General features: G+C 46.3%; 2 long non-coding RNA genes across 4 annotated transcripts; one reads left to right on the top strand and one right to left on the bottom strand.

The window, feature by feature from the left end:
- Nucleotides 1-801: 801 nt before the first annotated feature.
- On the bottom strand, nt 802-6897 carry LOC120095285 (uncharacterized). Its single transcript, XR_005490725.2, has 2 exons — nt 6762-6897; nt 802-1709 (listed from the first exon to the last, which is right to left on the bottom strand). It is a non-coding gene; the product is annotated as an uncharacterized LOC120095285 (long non-coding RNA).
- On the top strand, nt 965-9641 carry LOC120095284 (uncharacterized). Of its 3 annotated transcripts, XR_010055753.1 has the most exons (3): nt 965-1102; nt 1600-7931; nt 9538-9641. It is a non-coding gene; the product is annotated as an uncharacterized LOC120095284 (long non-coding RNA). The 3 variants fall into 3 exon arrangements; XR_005490724.2 differs by lacking the exon at nt 9538-9641 and having other exon boundaries at nt 6117-7777; XR_010055754.1 differs by lacking the exon at nt 9538-9641 and having other exon boundaries at nt 966-1102; nt 6125-7777.
- Nucleotides 9642-16402: the final 6761 nt, after the last annotated feature.

The raw sequence follows: 16402 nt of genomic DNA, 5'->3' as shown, positions 1-16402 counted from the left end.
TACTCAAAACGACGGCGTGTCATCGGCTGTCCTCGGCCCTGACAAATTCCTTTGTGACATTATTAACAGCATGGTGGTGACAGTGAGAGGTAGCGACGTCAATACCGACAAGGTCAAACCTCCAAAGCCAGCATCATTTTAGCCTTCTATTGCAGACTCGGGCAATGCTGGAGAATATGGCTCTTCTGGGGCTGGGAGGCGGAGCTTGGCTTTTGTTTTGTTTTTGGTTTGCAGGACCTGGATCTCTCTGATTGACTTGTCTTTGTCTTCCCATTCCTTCTGATCGTCATATTTTGTCAGTGTGCGCGGAATGTGCTATACACGCTAGTTAGATGCTTAAGACGAGAGTGAATTCTGGTTAAGAATCTTCCCCTGGGGGTGTCTACCGTCTTTTAAAGAGAGACACATGAAAACGGAACAGGTAAACACACTAAAGTGCGGGGAGTTCAGGGACAGAATCTGCGAAGGGCACACTGGAAAGTCACGGAGGAGGTGGCTGGAGCACCCTCACAGTGCTCTATCCGTGTTGGACCAAGAAACGCACCAGCGAACAGAAGAGCTGGGGAAAAAGTGTAATCCCAACAATGCTACGAGGCAAACCGTCTAAATGAAAGGAAGTAGGAATAGGTGTGTACCTTCTGGAAAACAGCCCCTTGAAGCCAAAATTATACGTGTGTGCTCACTGGCACCGTCTTTCCTTCTACTCCTGCTCTTAGAACATCCCAAGGCTGTACCTACCATTCCTGTAGGGAAACCATTCTTGTTCTGAAACGAGCTAAACAGAGTACCACAGATGGAGGCTTCGTTTCCACCCATTTCATGTTTGCTGAGCCCCGCCTCCCAAGATCAGTGGGAAAACAGACACCGTGAGTCACTGTGTGGCTTCTAAGGAAGTTGGACGAGGATGAACCAAGTCTCTCCACCCTTCCTATGATCAAAGGCCTCGTCTCGTCTTGCTGCATGTGGGACTTGCTCTGAGGCCTGGGAGCTGACGTACGCAGAGATGACAGAAATAACAGGATTCTGCCCGAGGGCTCCAGATTTCTCCAGACACAAAGGCTGGATGCGAATTCGTGGGATCAGGCTACACGGCCCTACCCAGGTAGGGAAGGGGAGAAAAAAAAAATCTGTAGCTGTTTGGAGAGCGTAAGGATTGATAGTTTCCTTCTAAAAGGTAGTGTACTCCTTTCATTTGCGCTTCGGTGTGCGGTGCTAAAATGCAGGGAGGCATGGAATAGCTGTCACATTTACTAATGGGATCCATCTTCATAGCCCAGATCTTCAGAAAACTTTGTGCAGCATAATAATTCAACCCACCTCACAGAGCTTTCCTTCATTTCTGCTCTCTTGGGGAAGCGAGCAAAGAAACCAAGGCGTTTCCTGTTCAGCGCTCATGTGTTCCTTTAAGATGTTCTAAAATCCCTGTCTGCTTCACTTCGGGGGTTTTTCCATTGTCAACAACCTCGGGGTGGGGGTGGGGGCCCTCAGACTCTGGCCAGCATTTACAGACGAACCCAAGTGACTGTCATCAAGCAACCTCTCCCCGCTGACCCCTGCCTTCAAACTGGGCTCAGGCAACGTTCTCGACTTTTCCCACAGTCTGTGTGCTTCCGGCCAGAGAAAATGTAGCAAAGCCTGTTTTCCAACGTGAGCTTGTACACGCCACGCTCACCATCTCCGTGCAGAATTCTGCAGCTCCTGGCTGAGACCTGCGCAGAGAACAGAGAGACGCAGACAGTAGAATCTACTTTGAAAATCTGGGGTCAGGAAGAAGGTATCACTACTCCTCCCGTGAGGCCCTGTAATTCAAGTTTCCTAACCCATCATGCCTCTTTACCAGCCTGCCCTTGGAAAACAACAGCGAAGAGCTTGAGTGAATGCCAGGTGATTCTATTTGGCTCAACAAATATTTGTTAAGGCGTCTGCTGAATGCCAGGCACGGCGACGGGTTCCAGCAATTACTGCCTGCAGCCTGTGCCTGTGAACTGGTTGGCCATGTTAGCTGTTAGTTAGCAGGGGACAAAAGGACTGAAGGCCAAGCCAAACCTTTTCAAAGAGCATCCCATATGGCCCACCATGAGAAAGAGGCAGAAACATAAGGGGATCCTCTCTCAGGAGAACTCTTTGGCGTGGCTGCTCATCTTGCCTTCTGAATCAGAGTAGAGTCCACAGAGCTTGGGATCTCAGGTCTAAAGGCTTGGTTCAATTCCTCCACTTAAGGGAACAAATGGACGAGCATCTGACCGCTGAGTCTCAGCTTCCGTTAACATGGCATGAAAATAACACTCGCTCTGCCTGGCATGAGATGCTGTAGTGTGGGCCAGTACTCACTCTCTCAATCTCTCTGTCTCTGTCTCTCCCTGTCTCTGTCTCTCCCTGTCTCTGTCTCTCTCAATCTCTCTGTCTCTGTCTCTCCCTGTCTCTGTCTCTCCCTGTCTCTGTCTCTGTCTCTCCCTGTCTCTCTCAATCTCTCTGTCTCTGTCTCTCTGTCTCTGTCTCTCTCAATCTCTCTGTCTCTGTCTCTCCCTGTCTCTGTCTCTGTCTCTCCCTATCTCTCTGTCTCTGTCTCTCTCAATCTCTCTGTCTCTGTCTCTCCCTGTCTCTGTCTCTGTGTGTCTGTGTGTGTGTGTCTGTGTGTGTGTGTGTGTGCGCCTGTGAGAGAGAGAGAGAGAGAGAGAGAGAGAGAGAGAGAGCGCGAGCGAGCCCTGGAGATTCCCAGTCAGTACATGTGGGTGGGCCTGAGATTCTGCATATCTAACATGCTCCCTGCCAATGCTTCTGAGGACAGGCCAGGGATTGTGCTTTGAGTAGAAGAATACAAACCACTTGTTAGTCAGATAGAATGCGTGGAATAGATGCCTATGATGGCACACCCCTTTTTTTTTTTTTTTTTTTTTTTTTTTGGAGCTGGGGACCGAACCCAGGGCCTTGCGCTTCCTAGGTAAGCGCTCTACCACTGAGCTAAATCCCCAGCCCCTGATGGCACACCCCTTAATCTTAGCACTTGGGAGGTAGAGGACGGTGGATCTCTATGAGTTCAAGGCCAACCTGGTCTACAGAGCAAGTTTCAGGATAGCCGGAGCTATATAGACAGACCTTGTCTCCAAAAGAAAAAAAAAAGAAAGAAAAGAAAGAAAGAAAAGAAAAGAGAAGGAAAAAAGAAAGAAAAGATGGACTAATATACAGTGCAGACTACGTAAATATTGAAAATGCGTTCAGAATCCCCTCAGAGCCCTACTAATTGATGAGAACTAGGACTTCTATGGCATGGTCACACCACACTCTGGTGAAATCATTAGAAGATATTAATCCATCCAAACTCAGAAGTTTGGTCAAAGGGTGAAATAAAAGGAGGTTGGAGGAGATGGCTAAATGGACATACGGGTAAATTTCAGATCTCCAGAATCCATATTAGAAGCCATGAATTTCTGATACGGGCAAAGAGATAATTCAATGGTCAAGAATTCTGGGATTAAAGGCAAGCACCACAATGTTCACCCATGAAATCCCAAGACTGGACCAGATGATGCTAAACTGGACTTCATCCAAATTGTACAAAGATACCTCTGAGAACATTTCATCCCTTCTCTGGATACTGACGTCACACATGATGACAAATAGCTTCCCTGTTCTTCCAGGTGCCTTCAGGAAACATTTCTTTACTTCCCTAATAAAAGCGGCCTGCTTACTCACATCCTCAAGAGTATCAACTAGTTAATATTTGTGTGACTCGGGGGCTTTCCTAGTCCCAAGTTGTCTGGAAGAAATGAGCTTCACTCTGCTCAGTCCAGTTACAGTGAGGTGATCCTGTTCTTAGCCCCTGCAGGCCTAAGCTTCCAAGGGACAAAATGGGGTACAACTGAGGCACTTGCTGAGTTATATAGAAAATGTCACAATTATAATAAAAGCAAGAAAGCAGCAGGCCTGGTGACACACACGCCTTGCATCCCAGCGCTCGAAGGTAGAAGCAGGTGGATCTCTGAGTTCGAGACCAGCCTGGTTTGCACTGCGAATTCCGGGCCAAGCAAGGCCATATAGTGAAGCCCTGTTTCAAAAAAAACAAAAGCAAGAAAGACCCTGTTTTTAGGTTGACATTATCCCTGTGGGTTTTTTTACCTGCATTTAAAAACACTTGTTAGTTTCTGCCTTCTCTTAACCTATAGGGTTAGGTTCAACAAGAATTAAAGAAAAGGGGACTGGAGAGATGGCTCAGTGGTTAAGAGCACTGACTGCTCTTCCAGAGGTCCTGAGTTCAATTCCCAGCAACCACATGGTGGCTCACAACCATCTGTAATGGGATCAAGGTCCTCTTACGGTGTGTCTGAAGACAGCTACAATGTACTCATTATATATACAAAATAAATAAACAAATAAAAAAGAATTGAAGAAAAGCAAACAAGGTTATAACCAGAGTCTTAGAGCCTATTTCCCTCCAAAATGTCTCTGGAAAGCAGCTGGGTTGGGGACTCCAGCTCTATTCCAAACCTGTTGAAACAGAGGGGAGTCTGGCCTAAAGGAGGAAGGCCCGGGACAAATGAGTGGCGACAGTTTATCTGAAGCTGGCGCTGGCTTCATTAAGAGGCCTGGTGCGGTTTATCTGCTTCTTGTCCACAGAGCCAGCTGCTCTGAGCACTGAGTCAGGGCCTGTCACCAGCCCAGTCCCGGTGGCGTCAGGTTGGAAGGTTCTGAAACCATGAGTCCCCTCCCTTCCTCCTCTTCAATCTCCTCTGGTCTCTAACTGCCTGTCCTCAAGGGGTCAGATAAGAGCTGTGATTGCTGGAAAGAAGCTCGAGGCCCTGTGTCCTTGGGGACAGTGAGTCTTCCCCACAACCATTTGACTGCTCCAGTAAAGGAGGTAAAGGACAGAGAGACTGCTCTTGGCTTTAATGCAAGCCAAGGCACTTGTATTAAATTGCCTTTGTCCATGGCACAGTCTCAGGATGCGCTATGGGATAAACTTCCATAGTTCATAAGAAGAAGCCCAGAATGCAAAGCTGGTGTTGGTTGCTTGGTTTTAAAGCTAGGATCTCACGAAGCAGCCAGACTGGCCTCAAATTCATCTGAAGCAGAAGCTGACCTTGCACTCCTGAGCCTATGTCTCCTGTTACAAGCACGTGCAACTACACCCTGTCCAAAGCCTCTTCCTTATATTCCCCAAGAGCTTGGGAGAAAACTCGAGAACAAAACACAAACATTCTGAGTCCTAGACTAGCCCTTCCTGAGCTAGCAAGGCTCAGTCCTTCCCTCAACTGTCATTAAATCCCCAGCAGGTGTGGCTGAGAGCCAAGGTGTATCATGTGATTCCATTGCACTCTGTAGCCCAGCTCTTGAGAACCATCCTACAACAGGTGCTAAAACATCCTACAGCATAAGCTAAAAATGAAAAGCAAGCGCTCTACCACTAAGCTGCACCCTCAGCCTCAACTATATGCCATAGACCTGAAAAACTGAGATGACCGACTTCTCCTGTACCAAAGAACACCATTGACATGTCCTGCTATTGAAATTTGCTTCCAAGTGGCCATTGCATTTCCCAAGGGAGGTAAAAGACAGTAAATGCATTTACCCAAGTCAAGGAAATGGTTGCTTTAATGGAAGTGTGGGTCTTTAAAACCCTCTAAATCTGCCAGGACCCAGGGAATTCCAAGTTCAGCGTCTTTGGTTTGTCCGGGGGGCAGGGGGATGGGGAAATCCTGCTTGCTCTACAATATCTGCCTCCCTTCCCAGTACCTCATGTTCAAGAGTCAAGATTATCACCAAGAGAAACTAGAAACAGCAATATTCCTAAGAACTTTCTCGCTGGTATCTGAGAGCCTGTAATCCTCTTTCTCTGTAACAGAGAAGCCAGACACCAGTGCATGCACCCAGAATAGCAAGTAGAGTCACGGCAGAGAGGATTGCAGATTTGGCCAGGAGACAGCCAGGCTCAAAGGGTACAGGGGCAAAGACCTCGGAAAGGTGAGGCTGTCAGCCGGGGTGGTGCTGCCCGTTTGGGAGTTTGCCGGCTCTCTCCAGTGAAGATGCTATTAAGAACTTTCAGAAGCAGCTGATTTAGGGAGCCCTACTCAGAAGGCAATGTTCCCTTACACTAACTACGTATTTGTTGGCCCCTTGAGGACTGAAGAGGAGAAAGTGCCTGAGCTGGGATGCTGGATCTCTCCAAACCACAGGACCTGATGTGGGGGTCAGCGCAAGTGACGACCCAGAGACAATTTGACACCGCGCTGTCTGAGCAACACGCTGGTGTGCACCCTCGGACCGTGTCGCCTGTGTGGCCTGTCTGCAACTGCAGGCTGCTGTGGACTTGGGATTCTGGAGCCAAGCTATCTGTGTTTAAATCTCCCCTCTCCTTGTTATTAGCTGTTTACCTAATCTCTCTAAGCCTCTGCTTCCTTGTATGTTAAATGGATGTAATGAGAGTATTTACCTCTTGGGATTAAGTAAGATCAAGTGCTCAGCACAGGGCTTGGGTCCATGCTAAGCACCTCGTAAAAGTTAGCTCCAATCACTTCTTTCTTTCTTGGGGCTTTTAGGGGAGGGATTCCACCCTTTCAGATGCCTATGTCTAGCCCAGAAGGACTTTCCCTTTGCTGTCTGTTCCCTTCATTATAAAATGAGATTAGCTCTAATGTCCTCAGCCCAGAAAATGTCCTTTCTCTCTTAGTTCCTTGGAGGAAAAAGGGGGCAGATGGGTTATTTCGGTCACTACTTCCAAAACTCTGTAAACAGAGAAAGAGCAGAAAGCCTAGCCGGCCAAATACCTGGAATTCAGGGCCCACTTGGCCTCTTCTGTCACCCCTCACAGTTCCTCTGCCCGGGCTCCACCCAGCCCTGTTGCCCCTGGCAACTGAGATGGGGGGTGGGCAGCTCCAAGAAAGGTCGGGAGAAAGGTATGTGAAGCCTGTAAGTGGCTCTCCCCAGCTCCTCAGAAAGCTGCTTATCAGGGACTGAAACACTGGCCCAAGCTTGCCACGACAGCAGGAGCTGCCTGAGAAGAGAGGCTGAGATAAATGAAGTATCCTTCATCCCCATCAGCGCGGGCCAGACAGAAACCAGGTGCGAGGCAGCGAGCCTTCATCTTCTGTAAACAATCTTCCACCGCCCACTGCAGCAGCTAGAGGGTGAGATGGGGATTAGAGGAACAGCTTCTGCAGGCCTGGGGCCTCTCAGCTGGACAGAGAGTTAAAGGGTACTGGAGAGATAGCTTGCTGCCAGGGAAAGATGCTTGAGGAAACGCAGCCGTTTGTCAACAGGGGGCTCGCTGGACCTGGCAGGAGAGAATCTGATATCTAAACAGTTCCCTGTGTCTCTGAAGCACTCTGAAAAGTTCGCCAGCTAAATATTTGATTCCACAGCAGATAACAGCCCCGGGCTCTTCCCACGGGCTTGAGAAAACTGGCCCTAGAGAGGCCTGGACTTGGCTAAAACCAGACAGGGCTGGAGGTGAGGTAGGCACATCCTTGCCCAGTTAGGGGCCAAGACAGGACCTCGCTGTAAATCCATGAAGAGGATTGGAGTCTAACTCCCTCTCCAAGGAGATTCTTCCCTCCTGATTCTGCACCTGCTCTCTACTCACGACCCTTTTCTTCAACAAAGGTTTCTCTTGCAAGAAAAATAACCATGACCCCTGTGCCCGGATGGAAGAGAGACGCGAATTTCATCAACCGGAAGTTACAAAACAAAGCTAAGTGCTCGAATCCCCTCAGGGAGGTGGAGGCAGTCCGGCCTGGCAGCGGGAAAGAGCTTTTCTGTTTATAAATCTTTAGCTTTCCAGCAATGTTGAGAATGGCGTCTCTAGTTCCAAGGTCTTCCGGAGATAAGAGAATGCACGTCCATTGCAAAGCAGTATTGCCTCCGAGAGATGGACAAATGTTGGAAGGCAGCAGAGACTTACAGGAGCTCCTGGGCCTTGAGTTCAAGCCTCAGCTCTGGTATTTACTAAGGGCATGACATTAGAATGTCTGAGTTCCCTTTTTATCTTGTCTTTTCTAGGGAGTGCATGATCAGATGTGTGACGATGGCACTTGTTAGAGTCCTTGACACTGTAAACACTCAGTGAGCAGGGCCACTAGAGTAACGAGTTACGAGAGCTAGTGAGATGGCTCCGTGGCTGAGAGCACTGGCTGTAGATTCAGTCCACAGCACCCACATGGTGACTTGCAACCCTCTGTACCTCCAGTCCCAGGGGATCCAATGCCCTTTCCTGACCTCCAAGGGCGCTGCGTGCACATGCACAGGCCAAACACTCGTGCATATTAAGTAAGAATAGTTCTTAATGAGAAAGAGAGTCATCAGATCTTTTTTTTAAATATTTTATTTATTTATTTATTATATATTATGATTACACTGTCGCTATCTTTAGACACACCAGAAGAGGGCATCAGACTCATTTCAGATGGTTGTGAGCCACCATGTGGTTGCTGGGATTTGAACTCAGGACCTTGGGAAGAGCAGTCGGTGCTCTTAACCACTGAGCCATCTCTCCAGCCCGAGTCATCAGATCTTGACCATGAAAATAAAGCTTGGAGGGCTGGAGAGACAGCTAAGTGGTTAAGAACACTTGTGGCTCCTGCAGAGGAACTGGGTTCAAGTCCCAGCACCCACATCATGGTTCATAATCAACTTCAACTCCACTTATAGGGGATCTGATGCTCTTTTTAGACTTCCACTGGCACCAAGCCCTGCACATGGTGCATAGAAATGCATGCAGGGGGTTGGAGGGGAGGCTGGAGAGATGGCTCAGCGGTTAAGAGCACTGACTGCTCTTCCAGAGGTCCTGAGTTCAAATCCCAGCAACCACATGTCAGCTCACAACCATCTGTAATGGGATCCAGTGCCGCCTTCTGTTGTGTCTGAAGACAGTGACAGTGTACTCACATACATAAAACAAATCTTTTAAAAAGAAAGAAAGAAATGCAGGCAAAATATGCACATATAAAATAAAATAATATGCCTAGGAAGCGCAAGGCCCTGGGTTCGATCCCCAGCTCCGAAAAAAAGAACCAAAAAAAAAAATAATAATAATAATAAACGAATAACTATATAAATAAAACGATAAGGCTTGGAGACCGGTTTGGGGTATGTCTCAGTGGGTAGAGCACTTATTTGGCTGGTTCAATTCCCAATACCAAACTTTGAACACAAGCTTTATGTAAGAAAGCTTTCAAAGCTGACAAAATAGTTCAGGAGACAAAGGTGCCCACTGCCAAGCCTGACCACCTGAGTTCGATCCCTAGGACCCACAGGATGAAAGTTGAGTACCAATTCCATATGTATGAGTGCATATGTACCGGCTGGTTTTGTGTGTCAACTTGACACAAGCTGGAGTTATCACAGAGAAAGGAGCCTCCCTTGAGGAAATGCCTCCATGAGACCCAGCTGTAAGGCATTTTCTCAATTAGTGATCAAGGTGGAAGGGCCCATTATGGGTGGTGCCTTCCCTGGGCTGGTAGTCCTGGGTTCTATAAGAAAACAAGCTGAGCAAGTCAGGGAAACAAGCCAGTGACAGCTCCTCACCAGCCATGGCCTCTGCATCAGCTCCTGTCTCCAGGTTCCTGCCCTGTGTGAGTTCCAGTCCTGACTTCCTTTGGTGATGAACAGCAATGTGGAAGTGTAAGCTGAATAAACCCTTTCCTCCCCAACTTGCTTCTTGGTCATGATGTTTGTGCAGGAATAGAAACCCTGACAAAGACAAATTGGTACTGGGAGCCTGGTATTCCTGTGACAGACTGGCCATGTTTTTGTGAGGACTGTGGAACTCTGAGCTAGAAGAGCCATGGGGTGTTAAGAGCTGTGTGGGATGTTCTGTAGGAGCTTGGAAGATAATGTTGAGAACAGTGCAGAAGGCGGAGGCCTGGCTTGTGACATTCCACAGGGAAGATTAAAGACTCTTATCAGGGCCCTTGCTGTTTTGCTTGTGGTTTTGGTTAGCTGGGGCTGAAGGATCAGCTGTGATTAACAAGATACCAGAACTACTAAAGCAAACCCTTTGCATTACTGGGACAATTGATGCTGGTCAGCTGGAGCTAAAAAAAAAAAAAAAAAAAAAAATTAGCAATGACTAAGAAGAGACCAGCATCCCTAAGGTGGAATCTTCTGGGAAGTGTTTCCTGAGAGCACAGAGAAGGTGTGTCCAGAGGCAGACACGGTTGTACCTCGGGTTGGCAGCCAGATTTGGTGATGTGTGAGTCACCCAGGTGATGCTGGCTTTGAAACATGAAGGAGAAGCAGATGATGCTTGGCACTGTGAGAGGCCAGGAAAGGTCATTGGTGAACGTGTAGCCTTAGTGGTGGTTGAAGGCCCAGGACTGATGGGGGCATACAGGGAAGTTGAGGCTTAGCACCATGGAAAGAGCTTATGCGAGGCTCTTAGTGAAAATGCAGTCCGGTTGCAGCAGAAGATAGCAGAGTTTTGAAGATGCCAGTACCACGAGGTGAACAGCAGCAGCAGTGGAGTGCAGGCAGCTGGAGCCAAGAAGATGAGGTGTGCGCTACAAAGGGCAGAGCTGGAGAAAGACCCCAGGCCCTTGGACGAGCCCAGAAGATCGTAAGTGGATCCCAGATATTGGACAGTAGAATTTGATTTTGCTTTTGACTGTGACTGTGCCCTGATTTTTTTTTTCCCTCTTAAAGTAAGAAAGTATTTTAGTGGAGTCCACAGTTGAGAGACTTTAAACAGTAAAAAGACTTTGAATTTCTAAAAAGATTGAATATTTAAAAAGAGATCAAAATTTTAATATGTCAGAATTTGTAAAGACTGTGGGACTTTTAAAATTATTTAGATGTTGGGGATGAATAAGAAAGTAAGGCTTGGGGTTGGGGATTTAGCTCAGTGGTAGAGCGCTTGCCTAGCAAGCGCAAGGCCCTGGGTTCGGTCCTCAGCTCCGGAAGAAAAAAAAAGAAAAAAAAAAAAAAGAAAAAAAAAAAAAGAAAAAAAAAAAAGAAAGAAAGTAAGGCTTAATAGTGATGTGTTTGTGTGTCAAGTTGACAAGGGGTGAATTGTACTGGCTGGTTCTGTGTGTCAACTTGACACAAGCTGGAGTTATCACAGAGAAAGGAGCCTCCCTTGAGGAAATGCCTCCATGAGACCCAGCTGTAAGGCATTTTCTCAATTAGTGATCAAGGTGGAAGGGCCCAGCCCATGATGGGTGGTGCCTTCCCTGGGCTGGTGGTCCTGGGTTCTATAAGAAAGCAAGCTGAGCAAGCCAGGGGAAACAAGCCAGTGACAGCTCCTCACCAGCCATGGCCTCTGCATCAGCTCCTGTCTCCAGGTTCCTGCCCTGTGTGAGTTCCAGTCCTGACTTCCTTTGGTGATGAACAGCAATGTGGAAGTGTAAGCTGAATAAACCCTTTCCTCCCCAACTTGCTTCTTGGTCATGATGTTTGTGCAGGAATAGAAACCCTGACTAAGACAGCATACAAGCACACCAAATAATTAAAATGTAATAAAATTTGATTATTTAAAAAAAACTTTGGGGGTTGGGGATTTAGCTCAGTGGTAGAGCGCTTGCCTTCTCCATCCCCAGCTCTGAAAAAAAGAAAAGAAAAAAAAACTTTTAAAGAGTTAGAATTTCAGCTCAGGACATAGGTTGGATTTTTAAAACCTTTTATGTTAGAAATTTTCAAATTAAGGACTAGAGAGATGGCTCAGTTAAGAACACTGCTGCTCTTGCCGAGGACCCAGGCTCAGTTTCCAGCATTCACACAATGACTGAAAACTGTCTGTTACTCAAGGTCAAGGGAACCTTCTAACCTTCAAGAGTTCCTGCACACATGTGGTTCACGTGCACATACTCAGGTGCACACACACACACACACACACACACACACACACACAATTTTTTAATTTCACTATATTTTTTAAAATATTATAAATTAATGCATGAATAAAAGAATAAATGAGAGGCTGGAGAGATGGCTCAGTGATTAAGAGCACTGACTGCTCTTCCAGAGGTCCTGAGTTCAAATCCCAGCAGCCACATGGTGGCTCACAACCATCTGTAATGAGATCTGATGCCCTCTTCTGGTGTGTCTGAAGACAGCTACAATGTACTTATATATAACAAATACATCTTTTTTAAAAAGCAATAAATGAAATTTCATACATACCCATCTTCCATGATTACCACCCAAGACAAACTGTATGTCATCCTTAACCACTACATGGGTGTAATCTGTTTTCCGACACTCGTTTTGATCGCAAGTGTCAGTATTTTCCTTTAAGAGAAAAAAATAGGGGATTTAAGACTGGAAATGAGGGGGTTGGAGAGAGGAATCAGCTGTTAAGAGTACATATGAGGGCTGGAGAGATGGCTCAGTGGTTAAGAGCACTGACTGCTCTTCCAGAGGTCCTGTGTTCAATTCCCAGCAACCACACGGTGGCTCACAACCATCTGAAATAAAGTCTGATCCATATACATTAAATAAGTCTCTTAAAAAAAAAGAGTATGTATGAAGTCAGTTCCCACCCACATAGAATCGCTCATGAACACCTGTAACCCCAGCTTCCATGGTTCCAACACGCTTTCCTTGACCTCCATGGACACCTGCATGTGCAGTGTATATACTCACATAGACACACACATATGCATATACGTACACATGAAAAGAGCATAAAGTAAACCCAGCTTCGTGGTACACACTTTTAATCCCAGCACTCAGTAGGCAGAGGTGGGCAGATCTCTGTGAGTTCAAGGCCAGCCTGGTCTACATTGCCCAGCCTGGTCTACATTGCTAGTGCAGACCACGCAGTAAGGGCAGTGAGACCCTGGCTACTGTACCTGGCTACTTAACTCTTTAGATTCTCAGTTTCTCCATCTCTAGAATGAAGATGATCATGATAAGACTAATTACAGGTAGGCCACAGGCTGTGGAGGAAGTGAGATGTCAGTGTTAGGCACTCAAACAGGAAGTTCTGTGTAAACACCAGTGTAGGCCCCATCTCTCAGCGTGTGCAGTGCCCAGCGTGTGTGGTGCCCGGCGTGTGCTCAAGGACATGATTTGTAGTTGCTAAATGCTAAGGAATGCAAAAACCAACTGTTTTTTTGTTTTGTTTTGTTTTGTTTTTGTTGTTGTTTTCCAATCTTAGGCTGGTCCCTTTGCCAGTGCGGTCAGGAAAGGCGATTGGGCCAGAGAATGATTTATCCTGTAAGAGAGCAAGCCCTGGGCCCTCAATCTCTATACCCTGTTAGACCCAGAAAAGTCCCCTCTCATCACACGCATCTTTGTTCAGTGTCAAGGTCCAGAAAATGTCATACTATGTCGGGAGTCTCCAGGCCTCTGTCTCCATTAAGAAAAGGAGAGTCACAGAGTCGGTAGGCAAGACCTCAAAATTGCATTTTGAAAAAGAATCTGTTGTGAACACAAGCCATGTCACCCTTTCAAAAAGCATTTGGAGGTACGTATTAGACACAGACTCCATTGCTGAGAGAGGGGAGCACAGGGCAATTCGCGCTCCACAGGTTGACCTCCGCGTTGTTTTGGGCGGCAGCGGGAGAGACGCTTTTTCTTCCTCATCTCTCCGAATTGCATCCTAACCCCAACCTCTGCCTCCTGGCGGCCCGCGAAAACAATATTTTCTTGCTCAGCAGGACAAAACTTCCCATTTCCATCTGTCCTTTCCCTGTGTCACAGCTCCATGCAGATGGATTTCTCCAGGCTGTGATTTGCTCTTCCCTGGGCCCCGGCTGCTTTGTATCCCTAGAGCGCATCAGGGTGGGAGCAGAAATGAAAGGACCGAGGCCCTGTCAGCTGCTCTAGGGCTCAGGTCAGGTGATCCAATTTTTTAATGAACATGAAGGCTAGGGACTTGAAAACGAGGTCAAGGTTCACGGGAGGGCTGACACAATGTGCGTCAGGATTATTAAATCCTCACTGTGCACGCATCAGTGTCCCTTAATATCCCTTCTTCTCAGGGGCTCGGGGCTGCTCTCGGGAGTCGGGGATCCAGATCTCCTGGACGCCTTTGACTTCATGCTGTCGGAGGAGTACAGAGGACAGCTGACAGTTATGTCCGAAGAATTGGGTTTCCACTCTGACACTTCAGAATCCTAGGCTTTTCCTTTTGCCCAGAATCAATCCAAGGCCTGGTTTCCAAAGCGCTTCCAGGAGGAAGCAGCCTGAGGATGGCTGCCTCTCGGGCATGAGAATATTCCTTACTCCCTTTGAGGATACTGTGAGTGTTGGGGAATCTTGACTTTTTGTTTCCAGTTCAAATGAGGGCTTTCTTAGCGTGGCACTTCTAAGTATCTTTGGAAGGAACGTGGTTTCTGGTAGACTCTAGTCTTTGTGTCTTATACTTTCCGATTATTTCCTTTTAGCTGCTTCTAAGAATAAGTACTACCCACTTCTCTACAAGGAAGTGATGATGCCGGTCTATGGTGTATGGAGGTTTTGTGAAGTGTGCAAAGGCTCACAGGCTGAGGTAGAAGATTCCAAAGAACTCACTCTTAGAAAAGTGGAAGTGTATCTCAGTGGTAGAGGGTTTGTGCAAGGCCCTGGGTTTGATTCCCCAGCACTGGAAAAAGCAAGCAAACAAAGAACAAAAAAAACAAACAAACAAACAAACGAAACAAAACCAACAAAAGGAACCTTAGAATCATCTCAGGATCATCTGGTCTAAGTTACCACCGATACAAAATAAACAAGTAAATAAAAATTTCTGACATAATTACCTTTTTTTCTTTCAAGATCTTTTTTTGTTTTGTTTTGTTTTAGAGGGGTATTTTGAGGGGTGGGGATCGTTTTTTGTTTGGGGGGGTTGGCTTTTTTTTTTTTTTTTTTTTTTTTTAGGGTTTCCTGAGTATCCTAGAACTCACTCTGTAGACCAGGCTGGTCTCAGACTCACAGAGATCTGCCTGCCTCTGCCTTCTGAGTGCTGGGATTAAAAGTGAGAGCACCCAGTAGGGCTTATTTCTATTGTCTTATTTATGATCTTATTGTTATGGGTCTGCCTCTCCACCACTGAGCTCCCAGACATGAGCTACTACTGCCCTGAGAGCCTATGATGCTTAACTGACAAATACTGGCTCACTGCTCTGAGGGGATTCAGTTCAAGCTTGTGACAGAAGTACTCTACAGAAAGTAATCCCATAATTCCTTTCAAAGTAGCTGGAATATCACCACTAGTACCCACCCCCTACATTTACCTTTCTCCTATTAATACCCTTTGGGGCCAACCCTTAACACATGGATCATGGAGGAACTAACTGAAGCCATGTCTTTGCCCAAAAATCTCCCTGTTGTATTGCTGGCATCGTCCGCTTATGTCTTAACTCCTCCAGTAATAAGGAACTCATTCACAAGCCCAATTCAATTTAGGACAGCTTTCAGCTGTTGAAAACTACTTAGCCATTAACTTCCTAGTTTCTCTCATAGAAGCCAGACAGAATGAATGGAAACCCTTCCTAAGAACCACCTGGAACTTTCCTTCAGCTCTTTGAAAACAGTGCTGGCTACTCTAAATATGTTTCCTCCAGGCAACACGCCTCTGGCTACTTCAACGTTAGCCTATACTGAGAGAGAGCAAGAAACTAGACGTGAAAGTCCCTGAATTAAATTCCTAACTTCAACAGTTACTGAGTAACCTTGGGAAGTCATTTAATTTACTTTTTTTTCCATAGTATAGAGATTTTTATAAATGTGTGTATATGTGTGTGTTTGTATGTATGTATATATGTATGTATATATGTGAGTATATATGTGTGCATAAGTATGTATATGCATATGTATGTGTGTGTATATATATGTGTAGTGTGTGTGTGTGTACACACCTATGTATTTTCTGTTTCTCTATTTTTTTTGTTTTATGATAGACTTTCAAGTATCGCAGGCTGCCATAGAACTTGCTATGTAGCCAAAGAAACCTTGAACTCCAAAACTCCCCATCTTACCCAGAGTACTGGGATTACAAGCAGGTAACGCCACATTCAACTAACCTTACCTGCTTCCTTTATTTATTTATTTCTCTGACTCAGCAATTTATGTATCTATACAGCTGAGGACGACCTTGAACTTCTGATCCTCCTGCTAGCATCTGAGTGCTGGTTTCACAGATATGATATGGTTTTATGAGATACCAGAGCAGCAGTTCCCAACCCGTGGGTCTTGATCCTTTTGAGAGTCACCTATGATATCCTACATATCAGATATTTACATTACAACTCATAGCAGCAGCAAAATTACAGTTATGAAATAGCAATGAAGTGATTTTATGGCTGGGGGTCACCACAGCCTGAGGAACAGTATTACAGGGTCTTAGCATTAGAAAGAAACCGCTGTACTAGGGGATCACACCCATGCTCTCATGCACGGTAGGTGACCAGTTCACCAACTGAAGTACATCCTCCGTCCTCTGTTCTTTTCTTGAATGATTGAATGAAATAATGCGTGTCTGCATTATTTG

This window comes from Rattus norvegicus, chromosome 10, assembly GCF_036323735.1.
Source record: "Rattus norvegicus strain BN/NHsdMcwi chromosome 10, GRCr8, whole genome shotgun sequence".
NCBI lineage: Eukaryota > Metazoa > Chordata > Mammalia > Rodentia > Muridae > Rattus > Rattus norvegicus.
Note: the sequence above shows the minus strand (reverse complement) of the source record. Positions and strands in the feature narration are given on the sequence as shown.